The sequence below is a fragment of the Filicampus tigris genome, chromosome 17 (genome assembly GCF_054856515.1).
Source record: "Filicampus tigris isolate MCC_2025a chromosome 17, RoL_Ftig_1.0, whole genome shotgun sequence".
NCBI classification, from domain to species: Eukaryota; Metazoa; Chordata; class Actinopteri; order Syngnathiformes; family Syngnathidae; genus Filicampus; species Filicampus tigris.
Window position 1 is genome coordinate 2,040,138 of NC_141233.1, and position 24,266 is coordinate 2,064,403.

General features: G+C 39.3%; 1 protein-coding gene and 1 long non-coding RNA gene across 4 annotated transcripts in view; one reads left to right on the forward strand and one right to left on the reverse strand.

The window, feature by feature from the left end:
* The window catches only part of LOC147132826 (homeobox protein PKNOX2-like), a 135,481-nt gene that overhangs the window by 100,939 nt on the left and 10,276 nt on the right, over nt 1-24,266 (reverse strand). The window contains exon 1 of one of the 3 annotated variants that reach the window (XM_086012616.1): nt 7,106-7,201. The exons of the other annotated variants lie outside the window; for them this stretch is intronic. The gene's annotated coding sequence lies outside the window, so the exon portion shown is untranslated. Of the gene's footprint in view, nt 1-7,105; nt 7,202-24,266 lie in introns of those variants that run through there. 3 annotated transcript variants of the gene reach the window in all.
* On the forward strand, nt 5,602-10,987 carry LOC147132827 (uncharacterized). The gene is made up of 5 exons (XR_015081867.1): nt 5,602-5,729; nt 5,889-5,949; nt 6,161-7,196; nt 9,967-10,082; nt 10,169-10,987. It is a non-coding gene; the product is annotated as an uncharacterized LOC147132827 (long non-coding RNA).

Consider the following 24,266-nt stretch of genomic DNA (forward strand, 5'->3'; position numbering starts at 1 on the left):
CGTGTAACATGTACCATTTTTACCTTCGACCTCAGATACCTCAAACATCCATTGAAGTAAAAAAATAATAATATGAGCAGAATTGCTGTTTAGAACAGTTGTAACATCAATAAGAGTTTGACAAATGGTTAACAAAGAAGCCATTTCTGCCCCGTTCTTTTTTTTTTTTTTTTTTTTTTTTTAGAAAAATGAATTTTAAAAAACATAATAAAAATCTTGGTTCTACTATCAGGATCTCAATGAACTAACTAGCTAACTAAAAATATATACAATGGATTGAAAAAGTCTACACACCCTTGTTCAAATTCCATGTTTTTGTGATACATGTGATTTGCCTTTTTTTTACAAAATCAAACATTTATAGTAAATGATCATCCTCCAGGAGCGGCGATTCCATTTTTTTTTGGTCAGGGATTGTATGAACAGCCCAGGATCGGAATGTCTTTCATCACTGAGCACAATATCCACAATGTTGCTGGCAATTGAGTATGTTGACAATTGTTTCTCAATTTAAAGAGGAAGTCAACCCCAAATTTTCTTTGCAGGATTATGTTCTATGCACCTCCACTAGTCCAAACGGCATTCTGATTGATACTGTGTTTGTGGAATACGAGTTGAGTGGTAAAATCCATCTGTTTTTAGTCAGCTCGGGGCGGCCATTTTGTCACTTCTGTTAACTGGAAATGACATCAAAGTTGCTCAAGGCTCAAGTAACAACCAATCAGGGCTCAGCTTCAGAAAACAGGTGAGCTGTGACCAATACCAATAAGAATGCCGTGTTTAGACTAGTGAGGCTGCATAAAACATATTGTAAAGAAATGTTTTGGGTTGACTTGCCCTTTCACGTTGGAAGGATATGACATTGTTCTTGAGTTGTTAATGATTTATCCATTTTAATTAACTAGACATTTTTGCTAATCTTTTTTTCTTTTAGGTTTTTTATATATGCATAATGCATCCCCTCATATTAGTGGTTCACTATGCATGCTTGACTTGAAGTCATTCAACTTTCTTTGTGTGTTCTCATCGGAAGGCTCTCTAAGAGAAAGGCGCCGTCCAGATGGATGTCTTTAAGATCGCAAAATATTCCACAGTTTAATTTTTTGGTTCAAGGTGGAAAAAAGTGGCCCAAAAGACAGTTTTCCCACATTGTCTATACAGCTATAGCCCCCAGCTGTTCAAGGTCTTCCATAACAACAGCTGCACAGAGGTTTAGTGGTTCATGTTGCTATGACAACAGCAGGATCAATTGGCATGCACAGACTCAGTGCTAATAGTGAGAGTGACATTATGCCAAAATTCCACCTCAATAAAGCACAGACAGGTTTTTTACTGCTGTGAGATTCAGACGGAGGCAACATCAGTACTTTTTCATTATAAAACAAATTATGCTCCAAAATTCACGAGAATAACCCACGCGCATTGACAACTAACTAGCCAAACTCAAATCTCAAACGCTACTGGAATTCAAGATTTACAGTATACAGAAGCTAATACAATAGATGTTGTCATGCCTGGTAGCTGAATGTGCCACAGAACTCTGATCAGCAGGATGTGTAAAAATAATGTTTTTGTTCTTGTAACAGACAGGATATTTGGCCTGAGAAGTATTGTACGCACATAAAAAATGAGCACCAAATGGATGTGAAGGAAGAAACCGTGGCTAAAACAGTATGCCTTTTTTTTTTTTAACTTCAGTTTATGTATCTTTGTATGTTGTCTGCTATGCATCCACCAGTCAAGGCAAAGTCCAGAGCATCATGGTGACTCAAAACCATGGCTTTAGCTGGTAGTCCCACAGGCGTAACCAGAGCCGGTGCAGCATCGCCATGGGGATAAGTCAAACATTAACGAGCCTGCATCTGATAAAGACAGCTGTGCCAGACAAAACAAGTCACAAAATCCCATAGTTCTCTTGTAAATTTCCAGCTTCAGCTTGAGATACCCTAACTTGAGGTCTCGAAAATATAGTGGAATTAATGGACTATTGCCTGATATTTGACAATGATTCAACTGTGTGTGTATCCATCTGTATGTGGGGATGGTAGGGTAAGTTTTTATAGAATTGTTGCCATTCTTATTGCTCCTTTTTATCTCTGTTAAAGCACACTTTGTGCTGCATTTGTAATGTATGAAAAGACTTATACAAATACAATTTGATTTGATGTAATCAACTGCACAGATTAGAATGTGCCGTAATGTGAATTTGGGTAACATGAAATAAAAAAAGGAATCTTAGCCCGTCTTAGGATATGTTTTTCAATTGGACCAATTACGGTATTGTTTCTTTTCCCCATGTATAGTAATGGGTATCTTTCAGCCTAACTTCACAAATGCATTATAAGTAAGATGAGTAAAAAGGAACTGCTCGTACAGATTTGGCCCTGAGACAAGAGCCATGTCGGTCTCCTCAAAGACAGGGCCCTTACCATATGTCCTTTCACTTAGTCAAAGGTAAATAACACGACATGACTGAGGTGAGTCTGAGGAAGCTTGACTCTACACTCGTTTGAATACTATTACGTTTGAATGTGAGCGTGAGTTTTAATGAAAATGGACTGTAAACTTTGGAATTGACTGGTGATCTTGGCAAATAAGCACAATAGTGGTATTGATATAAAATTCCTCTGTCCAATTCTATTATTTTATTGAGAATTGGCATCAAATATTTTCTCATTACGCTATATTGTTATGCCGCAGCTCACTAAACTATAACTACAACAAGGAAAGAATCTTGCCAAAAGTAGAATGTGGTATGTGAAAGAAGCCAAATGGGTAACAAGAGAAAGGAAAAAAAGAGAAGGAATTCTGGTTCTTGCTGCAAAGACCAACTTAACAGACGGCATCCTGCTGAGACTGTCTTGTGATGTGTAGAAAAACAGAGCAGTCAGAATGTCTTAGTTGAAACGGTTTCTTGCTCCAGACAAAATCAGTCATCTTCTGTTCTAGATATAGTAATACCATTAACACCTCACTAATTTGTAATAACTAATGTCTACACCTAACAGAAGGTCTTGACGACAGTTGTCATAAGATTTCTTTAACACTGTTGCATATAAACTAAACAATATAAAAACAATCAAGCATAATAGAAAGAGTGTATACCGATACTTGAAATGTAAAATAATACAGTTAACCAGATAGTCTGAGACAAAAAAAAATGCCATGGTTATGTTTGACTGTGCAATAAGCGCGGATGTAGCAAAAAGAAACTGATTGATTGATTGATTACTCCAGAATACTTTATAAGTTTATTAGAAACAAACAAACAAAAAAACTGAAGATACTTAAAGTGGAAGTCAACCCAAACATATTTTTTTCAAAAAATGTGTTCTATGCGGGCCCACAAGTTGAATCGCGGCATTCTGATTAATGTTGCGTTTGTGGAATATGAGTTAACCAGAAAAATCCACCCGTTTTTAGACATCTCTGGGGGCAGCCATTTGGACACTTCTGTCGAGTGAAAATGTCATCACAAATGCTCAGGGCTCAGCTAACGAACAATAATGGCTCGGCTTCAAAAAACAGGTGAGCCGTCATTGGTCGTTACTAGGGACGCTCCGATCAATCGGGCACCGATCATGATCGGCCGATTTTCGTGAAAAATTACGTGATCGGAATATTTGATCAAAGCCTTTTATTGCCCATCAAAAAACCCGATCACCCGCTGCTCATGCTTCGCAGCCTACAGTCATGTTGCGCCCCCCTCCCCTCCCCATCTCCACGCTGCGATGGCGCGCAGCACTAACAAACAGCATGCCTGCTCTGTGGAGTTTGCGTCTTGTAATATATGCCATGAAAAGGTACCTCGCGGGGGGATCATGGCCACAAGTTAACACAACCAACTTAATCCGACATTTGAAGAACAAGCAATTGGAAGACTATGGTGAGTTTATGAAGCTCACTGCATTGAATAAAGTAAAGTCAGTCACAGCAGCAACAATAAAACGGCAGCTAACGCAGCCCATGTTGACCAACTCAAACCCATATCACCGCGACAGGCAAAAGGCAACGCAAATAACCAGGAAAATAATGACATTTATCGGACTTGATGACCAACCATTCTCGGTGGTGGAAGACACCGGATTCCGCCCTCTGCTCACCCACTTCAAGCCTCGCTAGCTACGTGCTACCGGGACGCAAATACTTCACAGACGTAGCTCTGCCTGAGCTCCACCAGAGAGTGCATTGTCGCATCGAAAGTTTCTTAAAAGAAGGCCTATTATCCTTTTTAAGTTTTACAAGAGTTAAATGGAGCTCAGATGTCAGTCCTGTGGCGATGTTGAGTCTATGGGAGTTTTTCGCTCGCGTACTGCTTTTAATGACAATGATCGAAACGAGGCATATTCCAAAAGACAAAATACACGTGGTATTGAGAGATAATGCGCGGAACATGGTGAAAGCTATGACCGTTAAATGGCCGACCGAGTTTGGGCTGTATGGCACGCACGCTGGAGCTTGTTATGCATGATGTGTTGCTGTCACAGCGCAGTATACTGTAAGTGGCATTATTGCCACAGGGAGACACATTGTAGGTCACTTCTGGGACCTACAATGCAAACAAACACACCCACTATATAATTTTATAATTCACCAAAAGATTAACAGTGACTTTTTTCTCATTGACAAATGCACAAGATAGTTTGTCTATGCACAAAACAATAAACCAAGTTCCTGAGTTGTTTCAATTTAGGAACTCATTGAATAGTTTATTCGAGTGAAGCCTGCATGTGACTATTTTTTCTATTTTTATTATATTCTGAACCATGCAATGTTTATTTGACTTTTTGCATAGTTAAGTCTGTTGAGACTGCTGATGATTTTGATCTGTTAAAATCTGTGTTACTAAAAGCTGGTAAATTTAAGTTTTTCAGTTGTCTTTGTGACTAAGTAATTGTTGTCTTGTGCCAGCAACGGTTTTGTATTTTTTCATGCTTTTGAAAATATATGTCGATTTTTGTCAAAATTACGGCAATAATATGGCCTTTTTTTTCCAGATAATATTGCATAATAGCAGTAACCATAAATAAATGAAAAAAATATACAGATATTCCATGTGATCGGTGCCTCTACTAACTTGATTTATGATGTTAAATTGTTGAACAATGAAGTTGTTCATTCTTTAAAAATCTTGTTTACATACATGTCTGGAGAAAGGGGACATTTTACAAGAGTAAAAAATGTTTAATTCCATATCTGGAAATAAAAAAACATGTATTTCTATTGTTTCTGTAGAAGTTGATGATAGTAAGGTTTTAAAGAGAGAGCGCAAATCCCAAAGGGGGGAAAAAAAACAAAAGAGCAAAACATGACTAAGCCAATAAATGAATTAATTGTGTACCAGGATAAAAATGTATGGTTGTAAAGTTGCAGGCCGAGTAATTGTTTTTTCCATCCATCCATTATCGATACCGCTTATCCTCACAAGGGTCGCGGGGGGCGTGCTGGAGCCTATCCCAGCTGTCTTCGGGCAGCAGGGCACCCTGAATTGGTTGCCAGCCAATCGTAGGGCACACAGAGACAAACATCCGCGCACACAATCACACTTAGGGGCAATTTAGAGAGTCCAATCAACTTACCATGCATGTTTTTGAAATGTAAGAATGGAGGAAACCAGAGTACCCGGAGGAAATCAGAGTACCCGGAGAAAACCCACGCAGGCACGGGGAGAACATGCAAACTCCACACAGGGAGGCCGGGGCCGGAATCGAACCCACAACCTCTGAACTGTGAGGCGGACGTGCTAACCAGTCGACCACCGTGCCTAATTGTTTTTTTTTTTTTAAGATTAAATCTTAATGGATTCAGTGTGTTTTGGGAAAATGTGTTTCGTAGAAGTGTCATTTTAAATTCCAGCTCACACTGTATGAATTATTTGCCTGCAACAGAAAACCAAAGCCAATGAAGGAAGGGCTCATACGACAAGGACAAACTGCTCACACTGCTCAAGTTAGTCATTGCAACTGCACAAGTCCTGTAGATGTCATTTGCGCACTTTCAAATCATTGCGAACCTTTCAAAACAAGTCAAGACGACATTCTGCCACCTGTGGACTATGAATGCTAATGCTAAATATTACACTAACTTTTGAACTTTGCACAATTTGCACACATTCCTACTCATTTGTGCTTCTGTTTTACTTTCTTTCCCCATGCAATAGGACAAACAATGAGATACCGCTTCATGCATCAAGATCAGAGGCCCTGACGTCACCCAATGTATCTTGTGCATCAGTTAAGGCAATGAGAAAGCTTCAGTGATGAGTGCATAAAGAAAATTAGAATCATATCTAATTTGTTTTCTGTAATTGATGGGAAATGGGAAATAAAGCACTGAAGTCCCAGCCCGAAAAATAAAACACAAGAACACTGAAGTGCACACACCTCTGCCAAGGACAAACTACTATCCATTCATCCATTATTTTCATGTGAGTCATGAATGAGCTGGAGGCTATCCCAGCTGATTTTAGCGAAGAAGCCATTTTAAATGTTTAGATAATCAACATTTCATAGTTTGATTCAAACTGTTCATCACAGTACACTATTTTATTAGTGAGAATTTAGATAACTCTGTTCCCATACATGTTGGTCTATGAGATAGTGACGTCAAAACCAGAGTAGCGACTTTGCCCGCCTAAACAGCGCATGAGTAAGCCTGAAGGTTTGTTTAAAAAGTAAATTGGGACGTCAACTGAGTCTGGCTGTCAGCATCCAAGTGTGCGGCGAAATTAACGGCTACTGCCTTTGAAAGGTAATCCGATGGTTCTCGCCAGCGCTTGCTAGCGCTAGCTAACGCTTGCTAGCGCTGGAGCCGTCGCTAAACACTGGTAAAAGCCACCATAAAAATAAACTATCAGCGTAATTAAGTCGTTTTAGCGCCCTTAATAGGCGATTGAAAGTTATTTAAGGGCATTTTAGTGTTGTTGAATTCGGTAGCAAGAGTTTGTGCGGGCAAACAACCCTGGCAGCGTTTGGTAGGCAAGTCAAGTCAGCCGTTACGCCGCCACACGCTGCCAACAACAATTCCTAAATAAAAGCGTACCTAAGCATTGGTGTCTATATATTATTTGGTAGGAAACGGTTTATTTTGAAATTGGACTTCTTACCGCATTAGCCGTGTGTTACTGTCCCGCATTCCATCAACAATTGTTGCTGTGGTTAGGTTGACTTCTTCTTGGCAGTCTACATGTACTGAAAGTAAGTGGGTACCCAAGGCAAAAAAAAATATGCCTCGCGTATTTTTATTAGAAAATTATTGCATTCTATTTTTTTTTTAACATTTTACACAACCTTAATTGGAAATGGGGTTTGTAATAATTACAGAAACGATGTGTGAAAATGTATGCCGTCTTTGTGGTCTTCCATCTCTTTTAATATCAATTCAAACAGAAAATGTGATTTTGAAGTGTCACCGTGGAGCACTTGAGCATTGATCTTACCTTCAGAGGTGGCTTAACCCTGCAGCCTCTCCCCCCTAAATATTTCCCTTTAAAGCTACATAAACAATCAAAATGGAAGCCAACACTATCAGATTTCCAACTTCCATTTGCACCATAGTAGGGTTGGGGGAGACAAGTACATGCTTCCCACAGAAGTATTGAGACTTTCACCAGAGTTGAAGCGCTTTATGGGAGGGGAAGTTTGTGTTCTTGTCACATTGCACACATGACATTGTTCCACCTCCAGGCTGCTGTATTTACCCATGTGCTGCCTTGGCAGCTGTTTATAACTCTTTTTAGCCCATGCTGTCATCACCCTTTGGAGATGAACCTTTATGAAGTTACACAGCAAGTGGGAGGTGTGCGTGGGTGCTTAGCCGTCATCTATCTACTTTTAATTCAATCGTTTTTGACAATTAAACTTTTCCAGATGTATGTTAAGAATTCCATGGAGTTACTCTACCCTACAAACAGCTAATAAAACTTTATGCTGTGTGTATAAATGGTAAATGACAGCAATGTATTTTTATGAATGACAACAAAATGTCAGAAGCTGTCGAAGCCAGGACATTTTCCTTTTAGAAATATGCACATGTCTACATTGACTGGACAGCACAAAATGAAGACAATGATGACATCCTTCATCATGACAACAGCACCACGCCAATGATGTTGGTTATATAGCGATGTGACAAGTGGCTGCCACCTTTGTGTTATTTTATATTAAAAAAGAAAAAAAAACACGGAATAAGCATTTCAAACGCGTATAAAAATCACAGATAATAAATTAATTCAGGGTGAAAGAACCTAATTCCTAAAGTGCATGATCTATTCTACTCACTGCTCTTCTCGCAAATAATTTGGTTATTCATAACCACATTGGATATGAATTGTGCTATATGAATAAGGCTGCTTGGTCCTGCCTATTTGTTCCATTTGCACTTTTTAAGTCACGTATTTAGCTTGAGTACAGTGTTTGAAATGTCACCGTAATTTTGACACATCAATTTGGAGAACCACTCATTATTTCAGACTGCACGAGCTTATTGCTGGATATTTTTAACTGAAACATGTCAGCTAGTCCCAGAAGGGGTTCCTCAGGATACGTTGAGGTTTGAGAAATAATGCAGTTACACTGTTTTACTCTAATTTATTATTATTATTTGTCCAGAGTTTCTATAGGCAATATCAAAAATTAAACGTTTCCCCAAAAGGCTTTTTTGTCAGACAAAAAAAACCATTCAAAACAATAAATCAATTTCCTAATAATGCATCATCTGACTTTCAATTTTTTTTTTGCTGCGTTGTACTCTGCGGTTGAAGTGGCCTTTCCAATCAAATTTGGCATTTTGACAAACAGTCATTTTTGGGAAATCTTGTCACGATGCTACTCATACTGTGTATAAAAAATAAATTTCAACTGCAACGTTAGAAAAGTCCATGGTTCCTCTCGCAACTGTTTTGATTTGACATGCTTGGAGATGGAGGTGTCTCAAACAAAAGTCTACCAAATATGTGGAGAGACAAAAAGGTGCAGACTGCTACTGTTGTTTCTTTTCCCTGAGGAGTGCAGAGGATACTACGTAAGAAGCCAAGGTCAGAAATGAGAACTTTTACACAAAATTAGGGCTGAACAATTTTAGGAAAAGATTTTTCTGACAAATACTGCAATTCTGATTCAATTAACGATTATCTTCAAATGAAGCTTCAGTGCAATATTCACCATGTGCCAGTAACATTTACAAACATGACAGAAAATGACATCATACCATAAAAACATTAAAAGCTATTGCTCTAGTAGTGCATAGTAGTAGTAGTAGTAGTAGTAGTAGTAGTAGTAGTAGTAGTAGTAGTAGTAGCAGCAGCAGCAGCAGCATAGTAGTACACTGAAGTGGTTGTGTGAAGGAGACAGTTTTTTCCAAGGTTTTTCAAATGGTTCAACATAGCAAGACCTACTGTTTGCTGTCATTCATATGTAAATGTGTAAAAAATAATAATGGAAGAATTGCTGAATGGGTTATGAAAGGTAAATATTTCCTGTTAAAAGGATCAGAAAAGTATCATATTTTGCATTTTCCTGTAAACATGTTTTTATTATGTAATGAAATCAAAATAAAAAAAATATAGTCCCTTAGCAAAGCTAAATTGATGAAAAAAAGCTAGCATGATCTGTCCACAAGTATTATGCCGCCTCCAATTGCTGAGTTTGAGATTTCCAATTCACAATTTCCATTCAAAAATGATAAATTGTTAAGCCTTGCACCAAACCTTGCCTAAAAAATGATTAACCTTTGATATATGCGCTCATTGAAATTAAAAATGGCCTAAAATGTACTTGGATAAATACATTTATTAAGAAGTTATGACTGTTTACAAACTATCATCGCTCTTAAACTGCTATAAACAAAACATTGTTGCTTGCTAATGTTTTGTCATGCTGTCAGGAATACAGTTAACGGGTGTTTGGTCTGCTGTCTCTGCATCCTGAGCTCAGTCCCCTTCATCTGTGTGCGTGCGTGAAATTGCAGGTTTGGACACAGGCGTGTTGGAGCCAGTCAGCAGCTGCACCTTGTCCAACTAATTAGCAGCTGCCTGTCTTAGGCCGGTCTTGGGCTCCACTATCAAATCGTGAACACTCTAAACGGTTTGTTGCATCCAGTAATTCAGAATACTGTATTCCTATTTTCAAATCTTAACATGTATCCTGCTGTCTATAATTGTTGTCCCCAGCCAGCCTCCTGTGTACACGTACCCTAAACGTGTGCTTTAAATTCTGCTTCCTGCCTGTTTCAATTCAGCACCCGGAATATGTCCCTGACCAGGAACCATTTCCACCACTACCATTGCCAACTGTGTTCTGTTACCATCATCTACTATGTTCTGTATCTATAAATTGGTCCGCATCACAATATGCCATTCGTCTCTCGTCTCTGCACCTGTATTTTTTCCTCACCGTCAGAGCCTTATCATTGTGATCTGGCCAACATGGACCCACCAGATGCGGACTCCATTCAGCAGACCCTTGACGGACAAGGAGTATTTTTTTAAACAGACACTGAGGATGATGTCACTAGTATGTGATTTTTCTCAAGCTCTCACTGCTATCCCAAATCAACTCGTCTCTCTGCAAACTATTGGACATTCCGTATCTAGATCAGCACCCACTTCTACCCCCATACCATAACCTCCCTATCTATTAAGGAACCATTTGTATCAGCGCCAGTCCTTTATCATGGTGGCCAGGAGGCCTGCCGTGTGTTTTTCATACAGTGCTCGCAACTTTTCAATCAACAGCCTTACTTAGATTTGATGGACCAGGCAAAAAAAAGTCTTGTCTTATTGGCTGCCTCCAGGGTTCTGAGCAGTTTTAGGCCACGGCAGAGGGAAAGAGACAGTACCAGTTTTGCGCTCATATATTTCGTTCGTAGTGGAGATGAAACAGATTTTTGATCACGCGCTCCATGGGAGTGTGTCAGCTAAGTGTCTCATGTCGCTTCATCAAGGCACTCACGGTGTGACAGAATTATCACTTAACTTTAAAGTGGAAGTCAACCCAAACATTTTTTTTTTCAGAATATGTTCTATGCAGGCCCACTAGTCTGAAAACAGCATTCTGGTTCATTTTGCGTTTGTGGAATATGAGAAATCCAATTGTTTTCAACTAGCTCAGGGGACAGCCATTTTGTCACTTGAAGTTTCTCAGGGCTCAGACAACGACCAATCATGGCTCAGCTTCAGAAAACAGGTAAGCTGTGGTTGGTCATTATCTGAGCCCTGAGCAATTTCAATGTCATCTTCAGTCGACAGAAGTGACAAAATGGCCGTCCCCTGAGATAGCTAAAAACGGGTGGATTTCTGATATTGCACAAACGCAATATTAACCAGAATGCCGTGTTTAGACTAGTGGGCCTGCATAGAACATATTCTGGAAAAAAATATGGTTGGGTTGACTTCCATCTTTAACAACACAAGCAGCCAAGAGTCAAATTGGTGACAAAGTGCTCCAAGGTGTTTTTTCCCTGGGCTTTAAATGAGTCCATCAAAGTTGAGTTGACTTCCAGAGACCAATCAGCAAGTTCAGATCAATTAATTAATCTTGCTATTAAACTTCATTGCCATCTCCATGAGCATCAGGCAGAGTATCATTGTTCAAAAAAAAAAAAAGAACTAGGACTAGGCCTATCCCTCCATTTTCTCCATAATACGTCCGTTCAAATTCTCTTTTTTAGTCATAGACTGCCACAACTCTGCCTATCAGTGCCAGCCACAAACAAATGCAGCTAAAATGTGTTCATCTCTCAGTCGCAGAACGGACGCACAGGCACAACTCCAACCTGTGTTTTATTGTGGAGAAAGCGGCCATTACATTGATAGTTGCCCCAAACAGACAGTAAAAAGGCAGGATCGCTGGTAATGAAAGCGATATTGCTGAGCCAACATCTAGTTTCTCCACTGTCTGCTTTCAACTTTCTGTAACCCTCTGTTGGAAAACCCTGTCAGTACCCCTCTCTGCTCTTGTAGATTACAGAGCTGACGAGAACCTAATCGATCGCAGTGTGGTGAAACAAATGGGGATTGACCTGAGACCTTTAACAACTCTGTTGATGCCAAGGCCATTAATGGACTTCTGCTTTCTCGCATTAATCAACAGATGGTACTGGGTTCTATTATTGCCTCAGGTAATTCTCAATCATTTAATGGCAATTCAAAAAAACATTGCCAGATGGATTGGAATATGCCAAGTCAAATTAAAAACAAACAAACAAAAAAAAAAAACTTGCTAGCTGCACGCTTAGCACCATATTCTCCCAGTCGCATGTGAGCCTTATTTTACACACCGTGCTTGCGCGACCTTTTATCTACACCAGGCATGTCCAAAGTCCGGCCCGGGGGCCAAATGCTTCCCACGGTCAAATTTTACCCAGCCCGCACCCTCTGTCATAAAATTAATAACGTCTGGCCCGTAGCCCCGTAGACAAGCGTATAAATTATACTCTAACTGAAATTTCGCATTTACACACAAGAGGGCAGCAGCACTTTGTACAACTCCATAACGCTGTGTGACCCTTTCTGGACAGTTACTCATTCATTCATTATCCCTACCGCCTATCCTCACAAGGGTTGCGGGCGTGCTGGAGGCTATCCCAGCTGTCTTCAGGCAGTAGGCGGGGGACACCCTAAATTGGTTACCAACCAATCGCAGGGCACACACAAACAAACATCCGCACTCACAATCTAGGGGCAATTTAGACACTCCAATCAACTTACCATGCATGTTTTTGGAATGTGGGAGGAAACCGGAGTACCCGGAGGAAACCCACGCAGGCACGGGGAGGCCGGAGCCGGGATCGAATCCACGACCTCTGAACTGTGAGGCGGACGTGCTAACCAGTCAACCACCGTGCCGCCTGGACAGTTACTAAAGTGGCGTATGAATAATAAAGGATAAGTTGACAGCGAGGGCCGACAATTTAAGGAAAGGTAGAAATTGGACTATTTTTCACTGAAAACAACTGTCTGCCTCTGTTACCTATTTCCATGTTTTTAAATCTAAAAGTTCAGTGAACACTTATTTTCAATATGCCATGTTTGAAATTGACCCTGGCCTGTACTGGTGAATATGATATACAGTATATATATTTTTTCACATATTTACCTGTCATAGAATTACAATGTTAAGAACATTTAATTGCCAGTTGTTATTGATGTTTGAAATGTAATTTGACCTGGTGAATACGTTTACTCATTTCCCTGTTTTAAATCTAAAAGTTCAGTGAAAAATTATTTGCCAGTGTTATGTCATGTTTCAAATGGACCAAAAGACATGTTTAAGAATCTTGAAATTTAAATGAAGTCAAAAACGAAAGTGCTTGGATTTACTGGTGTTCCATGTAAAAAGAATGTCAGGCTAAATGGTCCCCCCCCCCCAAAAAAAATTTCAACTCACCAAATCTGGTCCTCTTTGCAAAAAGTTTGGACACCCCTGATCTACACTGATTCTATCGTCCACACCTCTGTCATATCCACCGTGCGTACCTTGGGAATTTGTACAAATTCACCATAGAGGAACATGTGATTCACTTAAGTGTGAGGCTGGCTGTAAATCACAGAGCATGGAGCTTTCCTGACACTTAAAAAATATAGCATACTTTAAATATGCAAATGTATCATCGGCCAGTCGAATCAAGCGCAGGGATCCAGCTAACACACTCATACTGAGAAAGCGCATGTTTTTTATTCTGTATAAAATACAGTGACATGAGAAGTGTTTGCCCCCTTCTAAAAACGTCTCACTTTTTTTTTTTTTTTTTTGCAGTTTCCTCACTTTAATGTTTAAGATCATCACAAATGTAAAGATCAGACAAAGATAACTTGAATAAACATAAAATGCAGTTCTTAAATAGTAGGGATGGTACAAGACAAAAATCACATGAGACGAGATGTCTCAGGAGATTGAGTCCGCGAGAACGAGATGAGATTTTTTGCTACGTTTTGAATATGAAAAATACCAATGTAATTTTTTCAGTTTTCAAAATGTTTTTTATCGAACAGACTGCAAGAAAGTTAATCATCTAGCTCTAAAGTGCAAATGCAAACGGGAGTCACTTTCGTTTCATGCTCTCAAATATTGCTGAATAACAGCTCAAGCTGAGATCTTTCCTCTTACTGAAAACTGCTCGTGGGGCAGTAACTCAATTGTATATAGTGTTTTATGTTAATTTATTGGCTTTATTTATTTATATTTTATATATTTGTTAATATTTATTGATATATTTATTAATAGATGTATCACTGCCTCTTATTGCTTTTTGTTTTTGTTTATTGTATTGTTTTTAAAGTGCTTTGTTACAGCTCTAGCTGTTATGAAATGCGCTATATAAATAAAATTGTATTGTATTGTAGAGTTCAACTTTTTTCACAGTCGATCTTCAAGAAGAGGAATGTCACTGCGTCTGTGTCAAGATTTCTGCTACTCGTCGTAGTTCTGGGCTCCTCAGAGCTGCAGATACGGCACCCCGCTGCTGTAGATCGCGAGCCATCATGTCCAAAGAGTTGTTCTAGCGCGTGATTACGTCCATAGTTTGTGCGCGGGCAGCTCGAGCTGTCTTTATTTAGACGTCAAAAGTGCTGCTGCTGTTGAGCATAGGTGAAAAAAAGAAACTATATGCTTGACACGTCTAAACAAACATGATACGGGGCCAACTTTGAACCAGCTGCACTAGCGTTGCGTTCATTGCCTGCACGATAAGCACTTAATGTGTGGCTCACAGCCAGCCTCACGTATCGCCACACCCATGTTGCGAGCGTTGTCGGTCACAACAGCGACTCCGTGATTTGGCCTCGGAAGTTCCCATTCGGTGACAGCTCCTTTTAGGACATCTGCTATATTCACCCAGACTCCAAAACACCGTCAAAAGAAAATAGATCTCGTGCTGTGCAGGGACAAGAAATCTCGTGGCGTTCTAATCCCGCGAGATCTCGTCCCATCCCTATTAAATAGTGATTTGGGGGGGGGGGGGGACTATTTTAAAGGGTAAATCAACTCAAACTAATTTTTTTCAAGAGTATCTTCCCAGCAGGCCCACTAGTTGAAACACTGTAATCTGATTAATATTGCACTTGTGGAATATGAGTTAACCTTTTTAGCCATCTCAGGGGGCGGCCATTTTGTCACTTCTGTCGGCTAGGGCTGCCACAAACGATTATTTTGCTAGTCGACTAATCACTAACAGTAGTCGCGATTAGTCGACTAATCGGATAATATATAAATCGCGGCAAATCGCAGCAGCAACCTGCTGCTCTTATAATAAGCATCATTTGCTTACATCTTAAATTCTTTATGTACAAACTAATCATGAAGACAAGATGATAGTACATTCAACTTGTATTAAACTTTGCAACTTAAGCCATCATTCCTGACATGTTTATATATAAAGGAGCGACTTAAATTGATGGCGATACTCTGGCCTTCAAATTTTTAGCTGTAATTCTTTAGTGCATTTTAAAATTGAACCAAAACTATACACTATGCAGAGTTGCACTAATACAGTGAAATTATCTATGAATACAAAAAGAAATACTTGTATACATATTTCATTCTTCTTGGGCACCAAGACTTTTTTTTTTTTTTTTAACGGAAGGTAGTGAAATCGGAGGAGTAAATTGGGCAAATGTGTTGTATTGGTTTTTAATTTTGTGTTAATTTAAACTTTATCAAAAAGGTTTTGTTATTCTTTTCACTAGTATGCATAATTTAAAAGTAGTAAATTGATCTACACAATCAAAATGTGGTATGCACCTGTAACAAAAAAAGGAAGACCTTTTTTTTTCCCACTATAACATAGTATATTACAACAAACGTAATTATGGATTTTATTGTTATGTGATGCCGATGAGTGGCACATATGTCGTTTTTGTATTGAGTGCTGATATTTCCCAGTTCATGAACGCATCACTCCGTTCGCGAGTGAGAGAAAGAGAGAGAGAGAGCAAAAGAGTGCGCTTCCTGCTTCGATGTCCACCACAGGCATAAACACACAGAGTTTTGGTTGTTAATCAACGCGGGTTTACTGAATAATAGCTGCTTAATCCATAGAAGATGCTACGAAGTGTTAGCGTACCAAATAGGAGCGTTACATCAAACACACCGTATGCTAACTGCAGCTAGCTTCTAGACACAACTGTGCCTATGTCAGAAATGAAATCAGGCATAAACCACAACTTGCTTCCTTTTTTTAAATGATCGGGGATCCCCATCATGCTGCCATGAAAAGCAGGTTTGCATTGTATTGAATATCGCGTCGATGATTAAAATTAATTGCAGACGATTTTGATCGTTGACGTCGTCGTGATTAGTCGACTAATCATGGCAGCCCTCCGGTTGACAGTAAATGACATCAGAACTAATCAGGGCTCAGGTAACGATCAATCACAGCTCAGCCTCAGAAAAGAGGTCAGCCGCGAAAACATGTTCCAACGTGTGTGGTAAACACAGAATTGAGCCAAGACACAAAGTCCATGTGGCCAAATTTGGCTATTGTTACATTAGGAAGCAACCTGAAAAAGCTCACGGTGATTTACATGTCATTCATCAAAGTAAAATTATTGAAGGAGAAGAGTTTACCACACTATACAAGCTAACAGTTAGCCTAACCACTAACCTTTGGTGGTAGTTAGTCCAAGTTGGTAGTCGGAAACGCTAACAGAAGCCTGTTTAAAATGATAGTCAGACCGGCCTATATGCGATTACTATTTGGTCCGGCCAGACAAAATGGCGGATAAACTGAAGGGTACCCCGGGTGTAGGCGGAAAGTGATAGACAGACCGTGAATTTTTAGTAAAATGCGCAGCTCCGTTAAAAACGATGTTCTGCGACGTTGTGGGCATGAACACAACGATTCATCCTCAATAAAAGCGACTCCCCTTTTAAGTGCTGCACACAAGAGCCGATGACCTGATGAACCTGATAGTGCTTGACATGGAAGAAAAAAAACGGATTTGTTCGTCTCCAGCTGGAGGTCGAGGCTTATAAAAACAAAGAATGTTTAAAAGGAACTGCAAGCCCTTCTGTTCCGCATCCAGTGGGATAATTTAAAAAGGGCCGATACCGATTATTAGTAGTCAAGGAGGCCAATAACCGATATTTGGAGCCGATACTCATTTTCAGTAAAAAGGAAAATATTGGCATCAAAAATTAAAAAATAACAGTTAAATGAAAACTGAAACAATAGCTCCATATAGTTTTCGACAGTAAATGAAGTCCTCCAAAATTTAAATATGACAATGTTCAACTTTCACATATTTTTGTTTTGATTTCAACGCAGCTTTAAATTGATTAATCAGTAATCAGATTTTTTTTTAAAAGGCAGATGCCGATATTCGTCAAAATGCAGAATATCGGCGCCGATAAACGGTCTATCCCTAATAATAATAATAATAATAATAATAATAATAATAATAATAATAATGCACCCACTGAATTGATTTATTCGCAGATTCTGAGATTTCAACGCATGGAATTGTCATATTTATGAATGAAAGGCAATGACATCCACCGCAAATCAGCAAAATCACATCGGGCCAAAACCAACACTAGATGTTGTTCCAGCATGCGTAAAATTAAGATGAATCTCTGCCATCGAAAGAAATGTGAGATGTGCCGGGCGGATGTCGAAAGACGCACCGCACCCTCAGTCTAGCAGAACAGTCAGCATGACAGAGATGACCCAAATGAGGCTTGCGCAGAAAAATGACGATGCACCAATTATTACGCTCCAGCACAGCTGCTGCGTCAACGAAAGCAGAGCCCAAAGAGTGATAAGCACAAACACGGCAATTTTTTCTATGCCATGTGTGGGTCTCTCACAAGATAAAAATCTGTTATGATGTTGATGTCCCCTTAAAAAAAAAAAAATCAGCACTCTCTTCAATGCATCTTCGTCCTTGTTCTTTACAACCGCAAGAACAACAACTACTGACAAGGCTTTTATTGGAATCTGAAAACACCAAGATGTCAAGGTGCACACATTGAGCGGAGAAGTGCAATTGTCGAAAATACAAAATTCAGTCTCAAACTTATTGAAATGAGTGGTAGACTAGGGCTGTGCAATTAATCGAAATTCAATGACAATTTTGATTATTACACTCCATGATTACAAAATTGGCATAATCATAAACAAACGATTATTAACACTGTACTAATTTTAAATTGGTTTGAGGCATGCGCACGCGAGTTACTCCGCTGCGCCGCCCTCTCCAAGCTAGCTAGCTAGCTAGCGAGCCAGCCAGCCAGCCAAACCGCACCGCAAGTCACACTGCGCACGATTCCTACTCAACATTTTAACAGAGTAACAGACCTAAAAATGGCACAAGACCGACAAGACAAGTCAACAGGAACGACTTGTAAAAAAGCAAGGCAAGGCAAAAACGCATATTTGGTTACATTTTGGGTTTGCCGTGGAAGACGGCAGCCAATGACGTATAAAGTGCAAGTTGTCGCTGCATCCACCAGCAACGTAACGAATCTATTCAACCATCCTTTGGTTTACGATGATGTTGTGATACACCAAAGCAAGAAAACACAAGAGTTAGATTTGGCATCGTCTGCAGCGCAAATCTCAGTCGTAGAAACACTGTAACTCCCACCCATCAACATCGGTGAGACACAAAAAGGTAACAGAATCTAATGCCCGGCGGACAAGGCTTCCAAATGTTTAGGGCACAGACTCCACTTCGCAATCGGCACGAGGGATTTATTTCAAATAACATATCTTATGCAAATATACACTACTTTTATTAGCACAAAAATAGAAACCATGTCGTCAAAGTACAAAGTACAAAGACATTATTACTGTGACTTAACTAAAATTTCTTGTGTAGTCTATAATATGAAGTCAATTTTTTTTTGTGTTCATTTTTGTTTCAAATTGCTTCAATTGCAATTTGCAAACATATCATTGGTCATTATATTGTGATACAGTTTATATATGGCTTACTGTAATTTAGGAGTATTATATAGATTACGTACTAGTATGTATGTAGTATGTACGTCAACATTTAAATTAGTTTGACCCAATCAGCATATTAAATTTATAATTTATCAGAAGCAAATTACTTGAACGTTGTTTACTATGAGTAAATATTACTTTAAAAACAAAATAAAAAAGGCTCCAGACAAAGGTCTAAATGTATAGATGAATAGCATGTCTGTTATTCTGTTCAAAATTGGCATTTTACTCCAAGCAGTTTACTACTTTGACAATTTATAAGTGCATAGCAAGTTAACTTTGTACAACTTTATATCTATACTTTATACAAGGAACCCATACTTTAATTTATAGATTTGCACTTTAAATTTAAAAAAAAAAAAAATCTAATAAATGTTGTTGGGTGCAAAACGAACTTAATTATAGCGTTTCAAAGAATTTTGTCTTAATATTTTTTATATGTTCTTGTTTTGTAGCAAAAAAATAAATAATTGTTTGAATAATCGTGATTAATATTTTTATCGAGCAGCCCTATGGTAGACTACACATTTGACTTGTTGATTTATTGAAACGTCAAAAGCTTAGAGGCAAAATTGAGCACACTACTGCAGGGCTACTCTTGTTTCAGCCTCAACGAATTTGGCTAAAGATAAACAACATTATGTCAGTGACGGGAAGTTGAGCTACTATACATCCTTGCAGACATAACCTAGGCGGAAACTGGAGTTCCGAACATATAGAGAATTACAGTCACTTAAAGAAAAATAAAGCAACAAAAAGGGTGCCAGTCGTTTATGTGGATAAAACCAATTTTAAGTGTTGACATTAGAGGTGTTCTTGTGTTTGTGTCGTACATTAATTCTATAACGATTCACTCGATTTCAATTTGATCTTTTTTTTAACAAAATGAAGGCTCATTTTAAAACCAAAATATGTTTTTATTTTTACATCTGAATTGTGTCCTTGTTACAAACATTAACTTTTTGTAAATAAAAAAAAAAAAAAAAACAGCTTGAAAATAAACTAATAAATTCGACTAGGGATTAGTGATGGACCAATTATCGGCTGGGCCGATATTTGGCATTTTGGCGATTATCGCATCTGCTTTTTTTTTTTTTCCATTTTAAGGCAGATAAATTAAAAGCTGCTTTATTGCAGCTTGCTGCGGCATGGTTCTCTCTCTCTCGCTCTCTCTGTGCTGCGCAACTAGCCCTGCCTCCAAAGCAGATTGGAGCACCATTGGTTGCTTGTGCACTGGGTAACAGCCAATCAGCTGCCTGTGTCTCTTTCGCTAGAGCACCACCGCACAGCACTCTCTACTTGAGTAGCACGGCACACGAGAAATTCAAGCTGTTAAACAGACTTTGAGGAAATGTTAATAAATGTCAGTCTACTATAACTGACAACCACTTGTAACATTACTATGAGCCCTTCTATGTCTTATAAACACAAGGGGCAGTTCTGCTTGCCACACGGTCTTGCCTTGAAGCTAACCGCTCCGTCATTGTCACAATGCAGAAACTTTGTGAACGACATGGCTCCGAAGAACAGTTAAGTTGCTGATAGGCAAATGTTGATAAAAGTAAGAAGTGAGTGAATGCGTGTCTGTGTGTAACCCACGTCATGAAAAGCTAAGCTCGAGCTAAACTTTATTTATAGAGCACTTTAAAACAACCACCGCTCCATACAAAGTAGTGCTGTACATGGTGCAAAAATTAACGGCAAAGTACTGTAAGTGACAGTCCGGTCACATGCATTTAAAGCAAAAAGTGTCACTTTTTCTGCTTCCACAGAAAGTCAGAACACCCACAAAAAGCAATGGAGAGAAGACACAGTGTTGATGAGATTATTTTTCTGGCTAGTAGCTGCGTTGAGGATGCACTTTTCTGTTTTTGAACTTTAAAACAAAGATGTGTGAAAGATAGACATTTCAGTTATAGTGATTTTTCGAAAAATATTTACAATAGTAAACTTTAATGAGATGTTTGTTTTCAGTGAAGTAGAAGACATGCATCTAAGCCTGGGAGCTCCCGACACTTTTTGTTAGACTTGTAAAACCAAGTTGTCTATTTTCTAAGATCTAAAAAAGCTTTAAAATGTTGTAAATCACAAAAGTTTTTTAATATACAGGTGCTTAAAGGCCTTTAAACTAAGTCAAGTGCTGGAGTTTTTATTTTTCAAAATTTTAATACTATTTTAACCCTTTTTTCTACAAATGAATATCAGCTTCAAATATCAGTTATCGGCCTCTTTGATATCATAATATGAACTTCAGGATACGATAATCATCCCGATATTGTGGAGATGGTTGGCGATATATAAAATGCTTACGATACTGTATGAAATCTCACGATATTGTAAAAATAAGAGCTCATATTCAAAAAAAACATCACAATATTCTGTTTTTGTACATAACAGCATTCACAAAGAAATAGGCTTGGCCAGTCATACATCAAATTCAACTACACTAATAAAATAACAGAGCTGGGCACTTGACCCTTTTTTGCCCATCCGGCCGCGACCCTCCATCCTTGACCTGGGTACCCTCCCTTCCATATTCACAAACATTGGCGGCCCCAGCCCCGTTCCGACCTACGACCCCCCAAAAAAACATGCACGATGCCCCCGCGGGAGAGATACTAACGGAAGAGGTTTATTTAAAGACAATTAGCTGGCTAACTTACTATTCAAACCCGCTGCGGACACGCTTCAAACGCGCCACTTACTCACGTACTAACTTACCCAAGTAGTGTATGGACCTACTTTTCCAGGCGTAGTTATTCGCCCTGGGATTTCCTCAGTGCACCGCGACGTGCGCGGAATGATATCATTTCAAGTGTTATCAGTGATTCAACTCGTCTGTGAATGAATGCCGTCCACGCAATAAAAAGAAGCTGAGCTCCGAGACTTTTCCAAGTTATCAAGTTGTGAAAGACACAACAACCCAGCTGCGTGTATTTACTTCCATTGCGAGCCATGATGTTGCTTTTGTCGTATTGTGTAATTATTTGTCCAACAGACGACAAGTCTGCAAGCAACAAGTTACCTATTTTTACCACACTCCCTTCCTTCACACTTCCCTGCCTTCAAAATAAAAGCATGCCAGCAAACCACTACACAACAGGTTTGCTACGGCGTATTTCCGGAAGTAGGGAAGTGCATGATGTGCCAGTGTCATACTTGAGTGCTGCGCGCAGCTTGATTTTCCTCCCGGACATAATTTGTTTTGAAAGAAGCCTAAAAAGAAGCCTTTCACAGAGTAGGCTGAGATGAAATTTGGCCGCCTCACGAGCACGTCACACGCATGAGGGCCGATTAGTGGGCCGGACTAAAATCCACTTCCGGCCATGCTTAGTCCAGCTATTTTTTTAAAATGTGTTACCCCCCACCACTCCGCCCCAAAAATGGGCACCCGGCCGGGCCGGAGGGTCGGACTGCCCAGCTCTGTAAACTAACCACCAGAGAGTGCTGGAACAGCACAGATGGAAAGCAACTTGGGCTTTTAAACAGATTTGCTGCTATTAATATCGTGACATGACGATGACGATATATCATGGCAATTTTAATATCGCAATATCACGATATTGTGACATCTCTAATTTTGACTGTTTAACGACATTTTTGTCTGATCTTTTGTTTTGCTAGTGCCAGAACTAAACATGAAAATAAATAAATGTGCAATAGATTTTACTTTTATCATTACTTTTGTTACTTACTTTTTGTCAAAAATCGATTATTTTATTTTTTACATTGATGCATATTTTAAGCAGTTTAAATCGATTTTAAAATACATTTTCGATTAATTGTTACATCCCTAATGTTTACCTTCAGTGACAATTTTAATGATGCAATTTTTTGCCAAAATGATGAAAGCACCCTGTCACTTGCCCTGAGCAGTTAACTTTTTTGCTGCAACTCATCTACAAATAACTATTGCGTAGATGTCTTTGTACCAGGAGACAAAATAAACAACACCGTCGTAAAGTGATTATAAAAAGACATTCATTTAATGAGTTTCTAACTTCTGTTGACTGTGTTAACTTTGCAATAAAAGTAACAGCGGAGGAACAACAGAGACCCTGCTGGAAACAGTTCTGCAGTGATGAGAAACGGATACCACTGTGCCTGCAGTAATCAAACACGGAGGTTAAAGTAGAAGAAAAATGAGCATGCAAATGGAACAAAGTACTGAAATTGCACACATTTTCATTTGAATTTAGGAAGAGCTGAGGTGAAAGAAGCTGAAAACACATAGCCAATACACACATCCATTCCCCACCAAAAGTATTGGAACGGTGATGACAATTCTTTATCCTCTGCTGTATTTGGGTAACGTTTGGGTCTTGGGCTGGACCATTATGCAAATAATAATAATCACGATTAATGAAACAATTCATTGATTTGAAAACTTAGCATTTATTGAACTACTAAAATGCAACTACTGAAAAGTACTGTATTATCAAAGCCTCATGCCATTCAACGTGCAGTGAAAAACAATCAATACAAAGAAATATTGCTTTACACGCGCATTGGCCTCTTAGGGGCAGTGTGGTGCCGTGCATGGATGGATACACACTTGAAATAAGAAGAAAGTTGCGATTGAACTCTATGAAGGTAACTCATTTTTCAGAGATTGGAAAGAATTTGTGCCTTTGAGTCGTCTTATGTTACTTGTGTGAATGCATCGACTAGAGGTGGGCGATATATATCGTCATCAATATCATCGTCAATCTTGCTTTCACGATGTGTAATTTTACATTATCGAGTATTAATACTGCCTCAAAAGGCATAACGAGTCAGTCGATGGCCGCAAAGTATGAGGAAATGCTGAAATCCTCATTCGGCGAATCGGGGTGCATTGACAGCAGAGGAGGAGGAAGTGATAATCATTCGCCAAATCAGCGGGCAGGACCCAGTCACGTGACTCTGTCACTGCAGCCGCTTCGTTTCAAGTATGGAGTGTCCAGCGGGGAATAATAGCAAGGCGCAAATCCACGTCGTCCGTAGCCTGTAAATGGTTTCAGCTTGACAAAACTGACTTCGGTGCAAATAACATTGTTCGATGTGACAAATCGGCCACCGGGAAGAGCAATTCTGTTCAACCACGGGCCATATGGATTACGAAGAAAACTTGGCGACTGCGCAAGCATGCTAAACAAAAGCTTAGTAAACACACACACACTCAGAAAACAGTCGCCGAGTTGAGCCAACAAACACAAACGCACACACACACACACACGCACACACACACACACACACTCACACACACGGCTAATACTTTAACGAGCAAGTCAAACGTGACAGCCTGGATGTTCGGTTAACATTCAGTTTATATGCTTTTA